The sequence below is a fragment of the Schistocerca americana genome, chromosome X (assembly GCF_021461395.2).
Source record: "Schistocerca americana isolate TAMUIC-IGC-003095 chromosome X, iqSchAmer2.1, whole genome shotgun sequence".
Classification (NCBI taxonomy): domain Eukaryota; kingdom Metazoa; phylum Arthropoda; class Insecta; order Orthoptera; family Acrididae; genus Schistocerca; species Schistocerca americana.
The window spans coordinates 266,910,251-266,930,422 of NC_060130.1; the positions used below are offsets into that span (position 1 = coordinate 266,910,251).

General features: G+C 45.6%; 1 protein-coding gene across 1 annotated transcript in view; it reads left to right on the plus strand.

The window, feature by feature from the left end:
* The first annotated feature begins 541 nt into the window (after positions 1 to 541).
* Positions 542 to 20,172, plus strand: part of LOC124555588 — a 1,059,882-nt gene continuing 1,040,251 nt past the window's right edge. The window contains exon 1 of the mRNA XM_047129551.1: positions 542 to 587. The gene's annotated coding sequence lies outside the window, so the exon portion shown is untranslated. The remainder of the gene's footprint in view (positions 588 to 20,172) is intronic.

Below are 20,172 nucleotides of genomic sequence, written 5' to 3' on the forward strand. Positions count from 1 at the left end.
GACGGGACGTTAAACACTAATCTCCTCCTCCTCCTCCTCCTCCTCTTCCTCGATTTACTCTCTCAGCGCAACCAGAGGTCACGTAAGAAGTCCACCTGTACGCGGAATTTGCAATCGTTCGAGTGCCGTGTCTGCCTAGGCGGCCGGTGTTTACGTTCCGCATACCGCATCGACGCTTCGGTGTCAGCTCCATCCACTTCGGTGCCACGTAAATGAAGGCGGCCGCGACCACACGCACTGGCAAACGCGGCCCGAGCACGCTCCCCCACCCCCTCCCGCCGGCCTCCCGATCGCGGTCCGTTGCAGCTTCCGCATGCACGGGAGTACGGTAACACCCTGGATGCAACACGCCACGAGTGGGGATGGCCTTGTCGAGAGGGTGATTGGGTAGATCGAGAAGAAGAGTAAGGTGGCGGTAGGGGCAACAGAGGCACAGGCGGAAGAGCGGAGGAGGGAAACCGGCGGGTGGCGAGTGCGCATGCGCGAGCCGCCGCGGCCAGCCCGGGTCCTGCGCTGCGCAGCCGCCAGTCCGTGCCAGCCCGCAGCCCGCAGCGGTCGCTCTGCTCCCTGCTCCTCAACTGCTCGCAGTAAGTCCCCTAACGATTGCACTTTACGCACCAGCTGCAATCTGCACTGCCACCGGCTCAGACGAACACGCCTCTCGCTCCCCTCGCTGCCGCTGCCGCCGCCGCCGCCGCTGCCGCCGCCGCTGCTTCTGCCGGTACCGTCGGCGGTTGCCCCCGCGCCCGAGGAAAACTCTTCTCCGACCTTCGCGTCCATCCCCTCCGCTCCTGGCTCTGCAGCATAAAATGTACGCAATCGTGCGCGCGCATTCTGCGAGCGAGAATACGCTCATTTCAATGTGCGTGCTTCTGTATGCGCCCTGCATCTTGCGTGCGCGATTTTGCTTATGCCTGTATGTGTGTGGTGTGTGTGTGAGAGAGAGAGAGCGACACGGCGCTAAAGAGACAACTGATGAATATGAGCGAGACATTACAGAAACGAAGACTGCGATTTTCCTCTACCATTTGACACAACTTTACTGAAGTATCTGCTGCTCAGTGTGCTTGCTGAAAGCCAGCTAGCGTATTTGCAAGTTTGTTTTGCTGCTAAGAATATTAAATGCTGCGACAAAATGACGTAGTAGCAAGGGGCATATGCTATTCAACAGAGAGCGTGGTTTGCAGCCACCTCTCAGGACTATGCGTCGGTCACTGAGTCTTAACTACCTCTGCGCAACCACTGTTACCTCCAGTATCGTTTCGCTCAGTCGTGATTTATGCAACGCACTTCTGCAACATGTACCGGAGCTCTTTGACGTCATTGGCGTACTGAAGTCACCTGCCGACAATGGTGGAAATAACTGGTAGTTCAATTATAATTAAAACTGAACAGACCACGAGCGTACGACGTCGAAGATCGCCGTCTTTCTACCACACGCCACACGATGATGCTACAGCATATATGATTAAATTTAAGATTACGTCGGTACTTTCGTATGTATGCGAATGCGTAAGTATTTTAATGTGAATTCGGTTGTATGTCTCTCTGTGTGCGTGTGTTTGCGTATGAGTATGTAGCAAAACCAACTGTTGTTACTTCAAGAACACTAATTGAGTGTAATTAGAACAAAGAGACAGCGACAGAACAATTATCAGCAATCTGACCTGACCGAAATAGGCCTATTGTAACGAATGAAACCATCTGACTTAGCGGCGCTTCTGTAATCGTAATTACATGAAGCCTTTAATTGCATACATCGTCATGACATAACAGAATATACAATATGGGATTTCCCTCTATAAGCTTGCTTGTAATTCAGTATCGCCAAACTGTATCATCGAAATACCACGCTATCGTATTAATATTTGTTGCAACTATATTATTTGACGGGAGATTCATCTGCAATAATAGAAGCGGAAGTCGAACATATCAATTGACAAAATTTTGCGTAAAATTACATTGATAACATGGCTACATGCCAGAGAATTTGTCAGTTATATCAGTCTTAATTTTGTTTTTGATAACATACTTACAGTAAAGATTTTCACCTGCATCTGTCTACATGATCTGCTGCAACTTTTTGACCTCTACGTTACTACAGCCGCACATCGATGGTATTTGGAACATCTGTTTCCTCAGCTGTAAAAAAAACTTGGTCCCATAATTTAAGACACCTGACTATCCCTGACGTTAGAGTGCCCATTTATTTACCACATACTTTGTTACACAAAACCGAACTGAATGTATGATAATGATAACAAGACTGAACAGTGGTAAAACAGATAACATCTGAGAAAAGAAATAGCTAGTCCAGTTTTTATGGAGTAATGTTCCTTAAAAATGTTTCAAAATTCAGTCGTCTCGTCTCCTCAGTTGATTTTCATCGACTCACATACAAAAATGCCAGTAAAGCCTATAGATGGACCCTAATCAAACAATTTATGTAATACATACGTCAGTTAAAACTTTCTTTTATCTCAACCTTGTTGATATTAAATATTGATATGTAATTGGATATAAAAAGGTGGTTTCCTTCCAGAGCACTTTAATTTATTAAGCTCACAATTAGCTTCACCGGGATAGATTCTGTCATGAAATGCAGTCATGCTAATAATTAAACTATTTTCGTAAGTCCGAATTAAGATCGGCCTTCAATGAAATAGCTGTTACAATAATCCTACAGTTTGCTGTAACTTGGTGTCACGTTACATCAAAGTGAACATCAGGCATATTGAAACAAAACAGTTATTTCGTCGAAGATTATCTTGCTTCGACATCGCGGAATAGTTTCACTATTCGCACTACTGCACTTGTTGATGGAAGCTAGCCTTGCGAAACTAGTTGTGAATTGGATAAATTAGGCTACAGGCGAAGAGACTGATCATCTTTTCAATTCTTACTCTCTGGCTTTCACGGACCGTCACCATCCCATCTTTAAAGGTGCACAAGTCTATAAGCACAATCTGACACGAAATGTGTGGAAACTTTTGTTGTTATCAACTCTTCATTTCGCAACTTTGTCGGTTTAATCAATAAAACTGAACTTGCTGAACCACCATGTCTAATTCCAATTTGTGGACACTGAAAATTCACACAAAAAGTCTCGGCATAAATGATGTGTGGACACATCAGGAATTCTGTTTTTAGAGGGACTCGACGATTACAATAAGAATCCTCCTGACTGAGTCGACATAATTACCTTGAAATGTAAAAGAAACTCTTCTTTTCTTTAACATTGCAGTATACGTTTATGCAGTATACGTTAAATGACACACAGAGACTCTTCAATATCTACAATAAAACGAATTATCAGTGACAAACACTTTATCCAAAGTGTTTATCGACAGGTTATAGTAGCAGTATAGATCTATCGCCTTACATTATATACGAGAAGAATATGTATATCTAAAAATGAAAATAGCTGCTCAAGAGCAGGCCTGACGTCAATAAAGAATTTTTTAAAAAAATTGATTGTAGTTTATTTATTTTTACCCCATACAACGACGCATCACCGCAACGTAAGAATGCCATCTTGAAGGAAAACCATCACGAACGGGGAACGACTCATATAATAAATTAGTGGATTCAGTGGCTACTGGCTCCAGTTTAATTCCGTTACTGATATATACGTTGTTCCTCTACATCCAGATTTCTCCTTCACCCTTTCATTTTAGAACTCAACTGACAGAATCAGACGATAAATCATTATGAGGTTATTTGTTTCAGTTACTTGGGCGATTGTTTGCTCCTTATTTCTGTTACAAGAACAGAAATGATTAGTTCTGTTCATGTCTGGTTTTACTCGATCAATATAGTTAACTGTGAAATGAAGAAAACTGATTTCCTAGGTTTCCAGCAACAGAATTTTTATAGAAGCGGAGGAAGAAACGATGTCGTTTATTAGTAAATATTCATCAGAGATGAATATTAAATCCACATTTCCGTTAGAGCGAGACTCTGCATGTAAAAATGTCGCTGGCGCCGCCATTCAGATGTTTTAGACTCCTTACAAGGGGCGTCACTTCGCGGCTGGCGGAAAGGAGAGGGCGCTTTGTCCCGAGAGCGACAGCGACAATGCCGCCACTCCAGCGAAAGCGATCTCGCAGTGTTATTGTCGTTTCGCACCGCACTCAGGTGGGGCGTTGCGCTCGCTCCACTCGCACTGTTCGCCGCTTCCGTGGCAGACCGCCGTCACCGTCGCAGACACGTTATTGGGCTCGTACGTCACAACTTGCCGTTTGTCTCATTCTCACCATTGCGAAATACATACCGGTCTCGAACCTAATAGCCTCCTCTTGTCCTATATTCCTTAGCGTCCCCGTTTGGTTCGAAATTCAGCTGGTGGTATAAGTACAAGAGGCGATCAAAAAGTTTCCCTTTAGGGCGTTGCTGCTGCGTGTGGGCAACGTAATGCGACTTCGATGCGAATATGTAAGCGAGGGATTAGTGCGGCATTTTTGTTTTTCCGACGTATGTACGGTAAATGTGGAAACGTGAACTACGGGGACGTTATTACCAAATGCGTCCCAAGAGGACCAACGTGCTGTTATTCTTTCCTTGACTGCCGAAAGACAAACACCGATAGACATCCATTGGAGAATGAAGAATGTGGTTCAAATGGCTCTGAGCACTATGGGACTTAACATCAGAGGTCATCAGTCCCCTAGAACTTAAAACTACTTAAACGTAGCTAACCTAAGGACATCACACACAGCCATGCCCGAGGCAGCATTCAAACCTGCGACCGTAGCGGTCGCGCGGTTCCAGGCTGAAGCGCCTAGAACCGCTCGGCCACACCGGCTGGCATGAATAATGTGCATGGGACACTATCTCTGTAGAAAACGACCGTTGTGGAATGGTGCGCCAAGTTCCGTGCTGGTCGCGGTCGATCTGCGATGGCCGGCCGGTGTGGCCGTGCGGTTCTAGGCGCTTCAGTCTGGAACCTCGTGACCGCTACGTCGCAGGTTCGAATCCTGCCTCGGGCATGGATGTGTGTGATGTCCTTAGGTTAGTTAGGTTTAAGTAGTTCTAAGTTCTAGGAGACTGATGACCATAGATGTTAAGTCCCATAGTGCTCACACCCATTTTTCGATCTTCGATGCCAGCCTCATCCACCACGTCAACTCAGATGGGAGACGCTCCTTATGGTCCTGATCTCTACCCATACGATTATCACACCACATGCCCCTTAAGAAATGCCTGGGTGTGTCGACGATTTCTATCGGACGGGGAAGTCCAGCAGGCAGTTACGGACTTTTTCACTCAGAAAGACACAGTGTTTTACTAAATGGGTTCCATCAACTTGCTGTGTGGAAGGGATGATGGCCTCAATTATCAAATTGGTTCAAATCGCTCTCAGCACTATGGGACTTAGTTTCTGAGGTCATCAGTCCCCTAGAACTTAGAACTACTTAAACCTAACTAACCTAAGGACATCACACACATCAATGCCCGAGGCAGGATTCGAACCTGCAACCGTAGCAGTCGCGCGGTTCCGGAATGCGCGCCTAGAACCGCTACACCACCGCGGCCGGCGGCCTCAATTATCACGGCGATTTTGTCTGATTGGCATACTGATTGTAGACTGTGAGGCCTTCGAACTAAAACTTTTTGATCACCCCTTATACCAAGTCTGTCTTTCCAAAAATGGCTCCAAGCACTATGGGACTTAACATCTGAGGTCATCGGTCCCCTACACTTAGATCTACGTAAATCTAACTAACCTAAGGACATCACACACATCCATGCACGAGGCAGGATTCGAACCTGCGACCGTAGCAGCTGCGCGGCTCCGGACTAAAACGCCTAGAACCGCTCGGCCACAGCGGCCGGCCTTGTCTTTCCATCCCTGTTTCTCCTCCACTCTGTGGTATTCTACCCAACACCTTATCTCGAAATGTGCGATATACCCACCGGCGAATTGTTGCACTGTAGTACTAATAAGAAATCATCTGCTGCATAGCTTCACAGTCTGAAAGTAAACTTTTTTGTGTCCACGGTCATGACAAAGATGTTACTGCTTTATAAATCACATCCGGGCGTAGTATAATGAAATACTGGTGTTGATACTATGAGATTCAGCGTGAATTACAGAAAAGTACTTCAGAAAAATGTGTCTAGATACGTAACAGAACAATGGTACCACGTGAATTTGTCCATGGCTGTCCACCGTGAATTTTCCTGTTCTCAACGTGTTCTCTGCAGCTCAGCACCAAGATTTATGCATTATTACCAACATCTTATGGGAGAGAGACACGAAAACTAGCTGGTTAGCTTCAGCCGTCCTGAATTTCTCTGTGAAGCCGTTTACTTAGATGAAATTTGTTTTCTGCAGCGCTGGTTCATTCTGAGCAATAAAACATCCTCAGTACCAACCTGATTTTCGGAATAAGTATGTTTACTCGAATTTTTAATGTTTTCTTACAGTTTGAAGTCTGTTCAAAGGGATAAACTGGGTACGATGCCATCTAAACGACCTTTCATTTGGGCGGTTTATCGTCAACGAAAATTCATCCGTAGACAGTGAACGTTTGTAACGAGTGTTTCTTCATCGTCAATAGTTACAAAATCGATATCTCAGCTCAAAAATGGTTCAAATGGCTCTGAGCACTATGGGACTTAACTTCTGAGGTCATCAGTCCCCTAGAATTTAGAATTAGTTAAACCTAACTAACCTAAGGACAGCACACACATCCATGCCAGAGGCAGGATTCGATCCTGCGACCGTAGCGGTCGCGCGGTTCCAGACTGTAGCGCCTAGAACCGCTCGGCCACTCCGGCCGGCATCTCAGCTCAAAGGTATCTCATATCTGTACAAGGTTTCCATGTGAACGTCGTCCAAAACTGTAACCACGTATGGAAACATCGAGGAAGTATATAATATCGCACTGGACAATCGATGGTTCAGATATGTAAAGCATCCATAGGGGTGTGAGAAGTAATGTGATAATACTGTAAATTTTCATAAAAGCTCTGGCCTAAAGCAAATGAAAAATCGAAATTTGGATCATATTGCTGATGGTTTATTTTGAAACTGCGACCCTTTATGACCTTTTTTCAAAGATCTTGTTTTTCTTCCATAAGATAGCTTTATAGCTACTGCAGTCTCATCCTCCGATGGTAGACCGTGTGTCTCTCCTAAGAGTCGTTAGGCGTGTTTTCCCTAGTGCATAGGCAGAGATTAACACTTTCGATTTTGCAGTGTGTAGAAGGAGTCAACGCACACAATTACTAATCGTCACGTCTTTCATACGACCCTGAGTGTCGACAGAAAGCATCGGTTTGTTTTCCATTACAAACAAAAACTATATTTAAATCTGAATTTTACGTGTCATGTGATACAGCGCTGCGAAATTAGTCTAATCCGATAGTCGTTTTATCGATATGTAATAACAGGGACAGTAAAACACGAAGAATAAACAGCAATCCTGCAACGATTGTGTAGCGCTGCATGCTTGGCGGCAGCAGTCGGCGTGGGCCGAGGCAGTACTGTAGCTTCTGGAATACTGGTTATTTATCGATTTTTACTGCCCTCGTAAATAAAAGTATCTCGCTGGACTGACCTGGGACAGCTCTGTCGAAGCGACACGTAAAATTTCGCTTTAAAAATCATTTTCTTTGTAACGAGAAACGAACCGACGCTGTCATTCGACACTGGGCATCGCATGAAAGCTGCGCGCACAATTTTTTTGGGGCTGACTCCAGCTACACAATGCAAAAACTAAGTTTCAAATATTTGCCGAAGCGCCAGAGAAAAAATGCTTGACTTCTCTTAGTAGAGAAACTCTGTATATTCACAGGCAGTTCACATTTTGTAACAAGCGAAACTAGGTGTTAGTATCGCACCGCTGGAGAAAATAGCAGAAATCATATAGATACTACTGCTTCATGCGCATAAAAATAAGGATTAATGATGTTATTTCGTTACCTACACACTATGTAATTCGTGAAGTTGTATGTATGGCATTGTACAATGATCCACGACACACCAAAGTGGAAAACGTAGCATTTATAAACTCTTGACAAAACCACAGTAAAAAGGTTCAACGTCAATAATGTATACGATAAAAATATTCCAATCTTTTTAGAGAGAAACGAAATCCTTTTGTGCACACCTTCGTTATTTGATGCCAGAAACGAAACATCAAACAAAGGAGTGAGTGGAAATACGAGACCTCCACTAATATATTTTATTCGGTGGAAATTTTATGGCCAAAGTTTCCTGGGATACAAAAGGTAACCTTTTCAATCGTTACGTTGCAAGTATTAAAAAAATACCTGGATAACACTTCGAAAGTCTTCTGAACTAGAAGGATGAAAAACATGTGAGCATAGAACCGTATGGCAGCCAAACGAAAAAATTTTCTCAGAACAATCATTTAACTGAGTTACCTCAGCAATGGAAAAACTGTTGAATTCCCGCATGATCCGTTGGAACATGAACCGTATTGACCGGATGTGGCATCCTTTGACTTTCCACTGTTAAAAATTTAAATGAATTTTCGACTTCCGTACGCGCTGAGTCCAATGAGGAGATTATCGCAGCTGCAGGTACATTTTCGCGCACTTTTCAGAAGCGCACATTAGGGATGGAATCTACGGAAAGAAATTTGACTAAGTGCGTTGAGTTGAAAGAGGTCTACGAAAAAATGATAAGGAACATTTCACCTTGCCGTTGCGTGGTACGGCTACGTAAATTTTAGTTGGGACTGTACTCGTTAACAGGAATCGAAAGATTTTCCCCTGGATTTTAGAAAACAATCATGTTCATGTTCAAGCACTGTACATTGTTGTCTCTTATCTGTGTGAAACATGATACCGCAATGTGCATTTGCGTACAGTTTATCACGCACGTGGAAGAGGCATATGGATTGTCCTAAAGGCGTAGCTAAGATTTTTGATAATATTAGCTATCAGTTTTATCTAATTTTATACAAGATTATTATTCAGTGCGACCCCTGCAGTACAAATAGCCTCAATTCTGGAATCAAACAGGACATCTGTCTTATAGGATTGTCGGCATCACGTATACCTTCGAAGAAACAGACATCCGGTTCAGTTCCTGAAAATTATAATATGAACTGCGTTTCCATCGCGTATACTTCTACTTACATACATGTTTTGAAGAACAAATTACACACAAAATATAATGTATACGTAGGGTATGTTGACACATGTTAATTTGCTACAAGGAATTTTACAATGGGTAGAAAGAGGGTATTTTTTTAAATCTGAGAACGCGTAACATGCAAACACGTTGGCGATATTTCGTGTTTTCTAACAGTTTGTTTGCTACCATTTCATTACAAGATTTCGTTCAGTAGGATTATCTTAATATCTACGAAAACTAAAATGCATAAGGGATCTACACTTCAAAAAAATGGTTCAAATGGCTCTGAGCACTATAGGACTTAACTTCTGAGGTCATCAGTTCCTTAGAACTTAGAACTACTTAAACCTAACTAATGTAAGGATATTACACACATCCATGCCCGAGGCAGGATTCGAACCTGCGACCGTAGCGGTAGCGCGGTTCCAGACTGTAGCGCCTAGAACCTCTCGGCCACCGCGGCCGGCGTCTACACTTCGCTACAGATTTAAAAGATTATTTTCTTTGAAACACCGAAATTCCCACCCATTGGGACGCATAAGTTTGAAATTTGGCTCAAAGGCGCACGCAGCCTTCCTCTCTAACGGTGAAAAAGCGTAGCGCCCAACGACGTCGCCCTCGGGCTCGGCGCGCTTCAACTTCAAGATGTCGACACTTGCGAAAAAAGGCCACAGCTCAGAAGTTCGTATGACATGTAAGGCACGTCCATGATATCACACTGGCACAAAACTTCGTCACAATTCTGCCCAGCTTCACCGTGCACGTGTCACAGTACGATGGGTAGGCCGTCACAGCCCCTCTTACCTACATTTAACCCCTTCTTTTGACACCTCTGTGATGGTGGTTAGAACCGCGGCGCCCACCGGTGAAATCACGCGATTTACGCATGAGTGACCGAGCAAAGGATTCGGACACACCGCCACTCAGAATCAGCGCCGGCCGCTGTGGCCGAGAGGTTCTAGGCGCTTCAGACCGGAACCGCGCTGCTGCTGCGGTCGCAGGTTCGAATCCTGCCTCGGGCATGGATGTGTGTGATGTCCTTAGGTTAGTTAGGTTTAGGTAGTTCTAAGTTCTAGAGGACTGATGACCTCAAATGTTGAGTCCCATAGTGCTCAGTGCCATTTGAACGGGGATTGTGACATTGATATATGGGTTGATAAAACGGGAAAGAGTCCCTTTAGGAATCCCCCAGTCGGGCAAACCCTTCGTTGGCACCTGCCCACCTTTATCGAGAATTTTAAAAATGCAAGTGGACAGAAACAACCTGTAAAGTAGTCCGAGGCGGTTGCAGGCAGGCAACTGGATCTGCAGGGGCGTCAAGGAGATGTCTACCTGCAGGCGCCTCAGATTACTTTACGGGTTGTTTCTATACACGATCATTTTTGAAATTCTCAAGGAGGAGGAGGAGGAGGAGATTAGTGTTTAACGTCCCGTCGACAACGAGGTCATTAGAGACGGAGCGCAAGCTCGGGTGAGGGAAGGAAGGGGAAGGAAATCGGCCGTGCCCTTTCAAAGGAACCATCCCGGCATTTGCCTGAAGCGATTCAGGGAAATCACGGAAAACCTAAATCAGGATGGCCGGAGGCGGGATTGAACCGTCGTCCTCCCGAATGCGAGTCCAGTGATTCTCAAGGACTTTGCTCTCGCATCCCACCTTAATTCACGTCATAGGAGGATGCGAAGCAGGAGGGATCAAAATGCATAATTACCCTTTCCTGTCACGGATCACGTTCAAATTTTGTCGAATGGTTTTGAACGGTCCGTAGTGCTTCCACCCTGTACACGTGAGCAAAAATTTCGGTCGTGCTGCCCTCCAAAAGGAACAGATCGCGCTTAATGGGGATGCAGCACCACAATGTCCTTCATAGAATGGTTGAAATTTCCAAATGTGACAGCGGTGTCAAAGATTGTGAACAACGTCTTTCTGTTGCTCGTCGCACTGCGAATTGTCGTTTTCGACCGCAAAATGTATGGGAATCAGCGTCCCAGTGAAAGGGATGGTTTCATTGACACCATTTATGACCTCTCCTGACTCCTTTTTGTGATGCTTCTGAGCGACGGTGTGTGTGTACGGTTGTCCTCGCTCATTCATAAGAAAGCCGAATGATTTCAACGGTGGGCTTCGTGGATCTAAACTCCATCGTAGAGGTGTCAAAAGAATGGGTTCAGTGTGGGTAACAGGCGCTTTGACGACAGTCCCATCGTGTTGTGATGCACCCACGGTGGCTGCATTGTGGTGAAGTTTGTTGCTAATGTGACATCATTAACCAACCTTACACGTCACATTAACTCCGGAGCAGGGCCTTTTCTCCCATGTATCGACACCCTACTGCTTGAAGCGTTGTCGAGCCCGAGGCTGACGTCGCGAGGGGAGGGGGGCGGGGTTGGTTTGGGGAGGAGACCAGACTGCGAGGTCATCGGTCTCATCGGATTAGGGAAGGATGGGGAAGGAAGTCGGCCGAGCCGTTTCAAAGGAACCATCCCGGCATTTGCCTGGAGTGATTTAGGGAGATCATGGAAAACCTAAATCAGGATGGCCGGACGCGGAATTGAACCATCGTCCTCCCGAATGCGAGTCCAGTGTGCTAGCCACTGCGCCACCTCGCTCGGTGGGTTTGGGAAGGATGGGGAAGGAAGTCGACCGTGCCATTTCAAAGGAATCATGCCGGCATTTGCCTGAAGCGGTTTAGGGAAATAACGGAAAACCTAAATCAAAATGGTCGGACGGGGGATTGAACCGTCCCTCCCGAATGCGATTCCAGTGTACTAACAACTGCGCCACCTCGCTCGGTGACGTCGCAGGGCGCCACGCTTTTTCACCATTAGGGAGGAAAGTTGTATGCACCTTAGAGCCAAATTTAAAACTTACGCGTCGCAGTGGGTAGGAGTTACGATGTTTCGAAGAAGTGTTCGTTTCATTCTGATGCGCAGTGTATAATAGACAACTGTCTGGACAGTTATTAGTTAGCTTCACACCAGCTGCCTATTTCTTTTAAATATTTTCATTCTGTTGCAAATGTTTTTTGCCGTTATATTGGGTAAATATTTCGCCTAACTCTGTTACACATTCCGTATATTGTAGCTCGTCACACATGTTCGCGGAGAACGATACCTGTCATCTTCGTCATCTTACAATTAACATTCAACCGTTCTTGTAGAAGCGTCTTAAAAATTCAGTCTGTAGATTAATAGACTTTTTCGCAACATATAAAACACAGTAATCCAAGCTCACGTTACTTGTAGAAATAATTCATACTATTTGTCTTCTTTTGCAGAAAGCAATATCTAACGATAGCCACTAACGCCAGTTGTTAGATAAAAGGAAATATCATGGTGTGGCGTCCCGTCGATGACGGAGTCATTAGAGACGGAGCACAACCTCGGATAGGAAAAGGATGGGAAAGGGAACCTACTCCTGGGTACGAGTGTACGTGAATTTCAGAGCCAACGCGACTTATTTGTTGCTTAATAAATTAAAAAAGCTCATGTTAATTGGTAAAGTTTTCTAGTAATATAATACACTCTAGTTGGAAGAGAAAAATAATTTGGGATATCTGTTTCTGTAATAAGGATTAGTATCGATTTTGTTATTCATACAGAAAAAATGGTTCAAATGGCTCTAAGCACTATGGCACTTAGCTTCTAAGGTCATCAGTCCCCTAGAACTTAGAACTACTTAAACCTAACTAACCTAAGGACATCACATACATCCATGCCCGAGGCAGGATTCGATGTAGCGGTCGCGCGGTTCCAGACTGTAGCGCCTAGAACCACTCGGTCACCTAGGCCGGCTATTCACGCAGGAAGCATACAATTTCCAAATATATGAATCTGTCTAATGCGGCAGTTTTCTTTCGATCGACATCAAGATAACCTGCGATCAAAAACGGCTGTAAGAGTTTACTATCTGAGAGTTAGTCCGTTTCGGACTGTGTTTTAAATTATTCGAATGGAGGTAGGGTTTTAGCGGCCCGTCGACACTGAAATCAATAGAAACGAAACACGAGCACAGCTGGAGAAGAACGGTGGAACGAAGCGACCGTAGACATTTCTACACTGCTGGTCATTACGAGGGCAGTTCAATAAGTAATGCAACACATTTTTTTTCTGAAACAGGGGTTGTTTTATTCAGCATTGAAATACACCAGGTTATTCCCCAATCTTTTAGCTACACAACACTATTTTTCAACGTAATCTCCATTCAATGCTACGGCCTTACGCCACCTTGAAATGAGGGCCTGTATGCCTGCACGGTACCATTCTACTGGTCGATGTCGGAGCCAACGTCGTACTGCATCAATAACTTCTTCATCATCCGCGTAGTGCCTCCCACGGATTGCGTCCTTCATTGGGCCAAGCATATGGAAATCCGACGGTGCGAGATCGGGGCTGTAGGGTGCACGAGGAAGAACGTCCACTGAAGTTTTGTGAGCTCCTCTTGGGTGCGAAGACTTGTGTGAGGTCTTGCGTTGTCATGAAGAAGGAGAAGTTCGTTCAGATTTTTGTGCCTACGAACACGCTGAAGTCGTTTCTTCAATTTCTGAAGAGTAGCACAATACACTTCAGAGCTGATCGTTTGACCATGGGGAAGGACATCGAACAGAATAACCCCTTCAGCGTCCCAGAAGACTGTAACCATGACTTTACCGGCTGAGGGTATGGCTTTAAACTTTTTCTTGGTAGGGGAGTGGGTGTGGCGCCACTCCATTCACTGCCGTTTTGTTTCAGGTTCGAAGTGATGAACCCATGTTTCATCGCCTGTAGCAATCTTTGACAAGAAATTGTCACTCTCAGCCACATGACGAGCAAGCAAATCCGCACAGATGGTTCTCCTTTGCTCTTTATGGTGTTCGGTTAGACAATGAGGGACCCAGCGGGAACAAACCTTTGAATATCCCAACTGGTGAACAATTGTGACAGCACTACCAACAGAGATGTCAAGTTGAGCACTGAGTTGTTTGATGGTGATCCGTCGATCATCTCGAACGAGTGTGTTCGCACGCTCCGCCATTGCAGGAGTCACAGCTGTGCACGGCCGGCCCGCACGCGGGAGATCAGACAGTCTTGCTTGACCTTGCGGCGATGATGACACACGCTTTGCCCAACGACTTACCGTGCTTTTGTCCACTGCCAGATCACCGTAGACATTCTGCAAGCGCCTATGAATATCTGAGATGCCCTGGTTTTCCGCCAAAAGAAACTCGATCACTGCCCGTTGTTTGCAACGCACATCCGTTACAGACGCCATTTTAACAGCTCCGTACGGCGCTGCCACCTGTCAGAAGTCAATGAAACTATACGAGACGAAGCGGGAATGTTTGAAAATATTCCACAAGAAATTTCCGGTTTTTTCAACCAAAATTGGCCGAGAAAAAAAATGTGTTGCATTACTTATTGAACTGCCCTCGTAAAATTGCTACACCAAGAAGAAATGCAGATGATAAACGGGTATTCATTGGACAAATATATTATACTAGAACTGACGTGTGATTACATTTTCACGCAATTTGGGTGAATAGATGCTGAGAAATCAGTACCCAGAACAACCACCTCTGGCCGTAATAACGGCCTTGATACGCCTGGGCATTGAGTCAAACAGGGCTTGGATGGCGTGTACAAGTACAGCTGCCCATGCAGCTTCAACACGATACCACAGTTCATCAAGAGTAGTGACTGGTGTATTGTGACGAACCAGATGCTCGGCCACCATTGACCAGACGTTTTCAATTGGTGAGAGATCTGGAGAATGTGCTTGCCAGGGCAGCAGTGGAACATTTTCTGTATCCAGAAAGGCCCGTACAGGACCTGCAACATGCGGTCGTGCATTATCCTGCTGAAATGTAGGGTTTCGCAGGGATCGAATGAAGGGTAGAGCCACGGATCGTAACACATCTGAAATGTAACGTCCACTGTTCAAAGCGCCGTCAATGCGAACAAGAGGTGACCGAGACGAGTGACCAATGGCACCCAGTACCATCACGCCAGGTGATACGCCAGTAAGGCGATAACGAATACACGCTTCCAATGTGCGTTCAATGCAATGTCGCCAAACACCGGTGCGACCATCATGATGCTGTAAACAGAACATGGATTCATCCGAAAAATGACGTTTTTCCATTCTTGCACCGAGGTTCGTCGTTGAGTACACCATCACAGGCGCTCCTGTCTGTGATGCAGCGTCGAGGGTAACCGCAGCCATGGTCTCCGATCTGATAGTCCATGCTGCTGCAAACGTCGGCGAACTGTTCGTGCAGATGGTTGTTGTCTTGCAAACGTCCCCATCTGTTGACTCAGATCGAGACGTGGCTGCACGATCCTTTACAGCCATGCGGATAAGTTGCCTGTCATCTCGACTGCTAGTGGAATCCAGCATGGCGATCCGTATTACCGTCTTGAACCCACCGATTCCATATTCTGCTAACAGTTATTGGATCTCGACCAACGCGAGCGGCAATGTCGCGATACGGTAAACCGCAATCGCGATAGGCTACAATCGGACCTTTATCAAAGTCGGAAATGTGATGGTACGCATTTCTCCTCCTTACACGAGGCATCACAACAACGTGTCACCATGCAACGCCGGTGAACTGCTGCTTGTGTATGAGAAATCGGTTGGAAACTTTCCTCATATCAGCACGTTGTAGGTGGCGCTACCGCCGCCAACCTTGTGTGAATGCTCTGAAAAGCTAATCATTTGCATATCACAACATCTTCTTCCCGTGGGTTAAATTTCACGTCTGTAGCACGTCATCTTCTTGGTGTAGCAATTTTAATGGCCAGTAGTGTATAAACCGAACCGCACTCCACAAATAACCTAAGTTAGTACGATATTGCTGCGCCCAGATCGTTCAGAAGTACAATGCAGTATGCACTGTATTGTTGTATTTATCTGCCGATAGCGGGCAAGCAACTTTCAATTAAAATGTCTTCTCTGTACGGGAATATACATAATGGATGTACGAGAACAGGTTGTAGTGTGCTCCCTGCCGCCGTTGGATAAGCAGCTGAGAAGCAAGTCGTATACTCCTAGCTCACTCATTTGTTACATAGTTTAATTCTTAATTTCTTTGCGTGTTTTTGGTACTTGCATTGTTTAATTCATAAATTTCGGGCGTATTATAGTATTTGAGAGTGTAGCATCGCGTTTTAGTACCTGAATAGTGTAATTTCGCTTAGTCTCCTTCCGCCGCCGAGCAGTGTCAGCAGTGCATTACTGCATTTACTAGGCAATCTTGTATTTTAATAACCGTTTAAATTTTGTCGATTTGTTTGCGCTCTCTGTAGATTAGTTCAGACGTTCTTTGCAAAACAGTTTTTAGCATGGATAGGGACTGCAACTGCTGTGTTCGGATGCAGGCTGAGTTGGCATCCCTTCGCTCCCAGCTTCAGGCAGTGTTGGCTTCGGTCACACAGCTTGAGGCTGTTGCCAATGGGCATCGCTGTGGGGGTCCGGATGGGGGTTTGTCGGGGACGGCCAGCTCGTCCCACGCATCCCCTGATCGGACTACGACTGTGGTTGCCCGGGATACTGCCCGCATTGAGGCTGATCCCTCACCTGTGGTAGAGTGGGAGGTCGTTTCAAGGTGTGGCAGGGGGCGAAATACATTCCGGAGGGCTGAACGGAAAGCGTCTCCAGTTTGTCTGACGAACCGGTTTCAGGCTCTGTCTCAGGCTGATACTGATCTTCGGCCTGACATGGCTGCTTGTCCTGTTCCAGAGATTGCCTCTCAGTCTGCAAGATCCGGGCAGTTGCATAGGGTGGGCTTACTGGTAGTTGGGAGCTCCAACGTCAGGCGCGTAATGGGGCCCCTTAGGGAAATGGCAGCAAGAGAGGGGAAGAAAACCAATGTGCACTCCGTGTGCATACCGGGGGGAGTCATTCCAGATGTGGAAAGGGTCCTTCCGGATGCCATGAAGGGTACAGGGTGCACCCATCTGCAGGTGGTCGCTCATGTCGGCACCAATGATGTGTGTCGCTATGGATCGGAGGAAATCCTCTCTGGCTTCCGGCGGCTATCTGATTTGGTGAAGACTGCCAGTCTCGCTAGCGGGATGAAAGCAGAGCTCACCATCTGCAGCATCGTCGACAGGACTGACTGCGGACCTTTGGTACAGAGCCGAGTGGAGGGTCTGAATCAGGGGCTGAGACGGTTCTGCGACCGTGTGGGCTGCAGATTCCTCGACTTGCGCCATAGGGTGGTGGGGTTTCGGGTTCCGCTGGATAGGTCAGGAGTCCACTACACGCAACATGCGGCTACACGGGTAGCAGGGGTTGTGTGGCGTGGGCTGGGCGGTTTTTTAGGTTAGATGGCCTTGGGCAAGTACAGAAAGGGCAACAGCCTCAACGGGTGCGGGGCAAAGTCAGGACATGCGGGGACCAAGCAGCAATCGGTATTGTAATTGTCAACTGTCGAAGCTGCGTTGGTAAAGTACCGGAACTTCAAGCGCTGATAGAAAGCACCGAAGCTGAAATCGTTATAGGTACAGAAAGCTGGCTTAAGCCAGAGATAAATTCTGCCGAAATTTTTACAAAGGTACAGACAGTGTTTAGAAAGGATAGATTGCATGCAACCGGTGGTGGAGTGTTCGTCGCTGTTAGTAGTAGTTTATCCTGTAGTGAAGTAGAAGTGGATAGTTCCTGTGAATTATTATGGGTGGAGGTTACACTAAACAACCGAACTAGGTTAATAATTGGCTCCTTTTACCGACCTCCCGACTCAGCAGCATTAGTGGCAGAACAACTGAGAGAAAATTTGGAATACATTTCACATAAATTTTCTCAGCATGTTATAGTCTTAGGTGGAGATTTCAATTTACCAGATATAGACTGGGACACTCAGATGTTTAGGACGGGTGGTAGGGACAGAGCATCGAGTGACATTATACTGAGTGCACTATCCGAAAATTACCTCGAGCAATTAAACAGAGAACCGACTCGTGGAGATAACATCTTGGACCTACTGATAACAAACAGACCCGAACTTTTCGACTCTGTATGTACAGAACAGGGAATCAGTGATCATAAGGCCGTTGCAGCATCCCTGAATATGGAAGTTAATAGGAATATAAAAAAAGGGAGGAAGGTTTATCTGTTTAGCAAGAGTAATAGAAGGCAGATTTCAGACTACCTAACAGATCAAAACGAAAATTTCTGTTCCGACACTGACAATGTTGAGTGTTTATGGAAAAAGTTCAAGGCAATCGTAAAATGCGTTTTAGACAGGTACGTGCCGAGTAAAACTGTGAGGGACGGGAAAAACCCACCGTGGTACAACAACAAAGTTAGGAAACTACTGCGAAAGCAAAGAGAGCTCCACTCCAAGTTTAAACGCAGCCAAAACCTCTCAGATAAACAGAAGCTAAACGATGTCAAAGTTAGCGTAAGGAGGGCTATGCGTGAAGCGTTCATTGAATTCGAAAGTGAAATTCTATGTACCGACTTGACAGAAAATCCTAGGAAGTTCTGGTCTTACGTTAAATCAGTAAGTGGCTCGAAACAGCATATCCAGACACTCCGGGATGATGATGGCATTGAAACAGAGGATGACACGCGTAAAGCTGAAATACTAAACACCTTTTTCCAAAGCTGTTTCACAGAGGAAGACCGCACTGCAGTTCCTTCTCTAAATCCTCGTACAAACGAAAAAATGGCTGACATCGAAATAAGTGTCCAAGGAATAGAAAAGCAACTGGAATCACTCAATAGAGGAAAGTCCACTGGACCTGACGGGATATCAATTCGATTCTACACAAAGTACGCGAAAGAACTTGCCCCCCTTCTAACAGCCGTGTACCGCAAGTCTCTAGAGGAACGGAGGGTTCCAAATAATTGGAAAAGAGCACAGATAGTCCCAGTCTTCAAGAAGGGTCGTCGAGCAGACGCGCAAAACTCTAGACCTATATCTCTTACGTCGATCTCTTGTAGAATTTTAGAACATGTTTTTTGCTCGCGTATCATGTCATTTCTGGAAACCCAGAATCTACTATGTAGGAATCAACATGGATTCCGGAAACAGCGATCGTGTGAGACCCAACTCGCCTTGTTTGTTCATGAGACCCAGAAAATATTAGATACAGGCTCCCAGGTAGATGCTATTTTTCTTGACTTCCGGAAGGCGTTCGATACAGTTCCGCACTGTCGCCTGATAAACAAAGTAAGAGCCTACGGAATATCAGACCAGCTGTGTGGCATGATTGAAGAGTTTTTAGCAAACAAAACACAGCATGTTGTTATCAATGGAGAGACGTCTACAGACGTTAAAGTAACCTCTGGCGTGCCACAGGGGAGTGTTATGGGACCATTGCTTTTCACAATATATATAAATGACTTAGTAGATAGTGTCGGAAGTTCCATGCGGCTTTTCGCGGATGATGCTGTAGTATACAGAGAAGTTGCAGCATTAGAAAATTGTAGCGAAATGCAGGAAGATCTGCAGCGGATAGGCACTTGGTGCAGGGAGTGGCAACTGACCCTTAACATAGACAAATATAATGTATTGCGAATACATAGAAAGAAGGATCCTTTATTGTATGATTATATGATAGCGGAACAGACACTGGTAGCAGTTACTTCTGTAAAATATCTGGGAGTATGCGTGCGGAACGATTTGAAGTGGAATGATCATATAAAATTAATTGTTGGTAAGGCGGGTACCAGGTTGAGATTAATTGGGAGAGTGCTTAGAAAATGTAGTCCATCAACAAAGGAGGTGGCTTACAAAACACTCGTTCGACCTATACTTGAGTATTGCTCATCAGTGTGGGATCCGTACCAGATCGGTCTGACGGAGGAGATAGAGAAGATCCAAAGAAGAGCGGCGCGTTTCGTCACAGGGTTATTTGGTAACCGTGATAGCGTTACGGAGATGTTTAATAAACTCAAGTGGCAGACTCTGCAAGAGAGGCGCTCTGCATCGCGGTGTAGCTTGCTCGCCAGGTTTCGAGAGGGTGCGTTTCTGGATGAGGTATCGAATATATTGCTTCCCCCTACTTATACCTCCCGAGGAGATCACGAATGTAAAATTAGAGAGATTAGAGCGCGCACGGAGGCTTTCAGACAG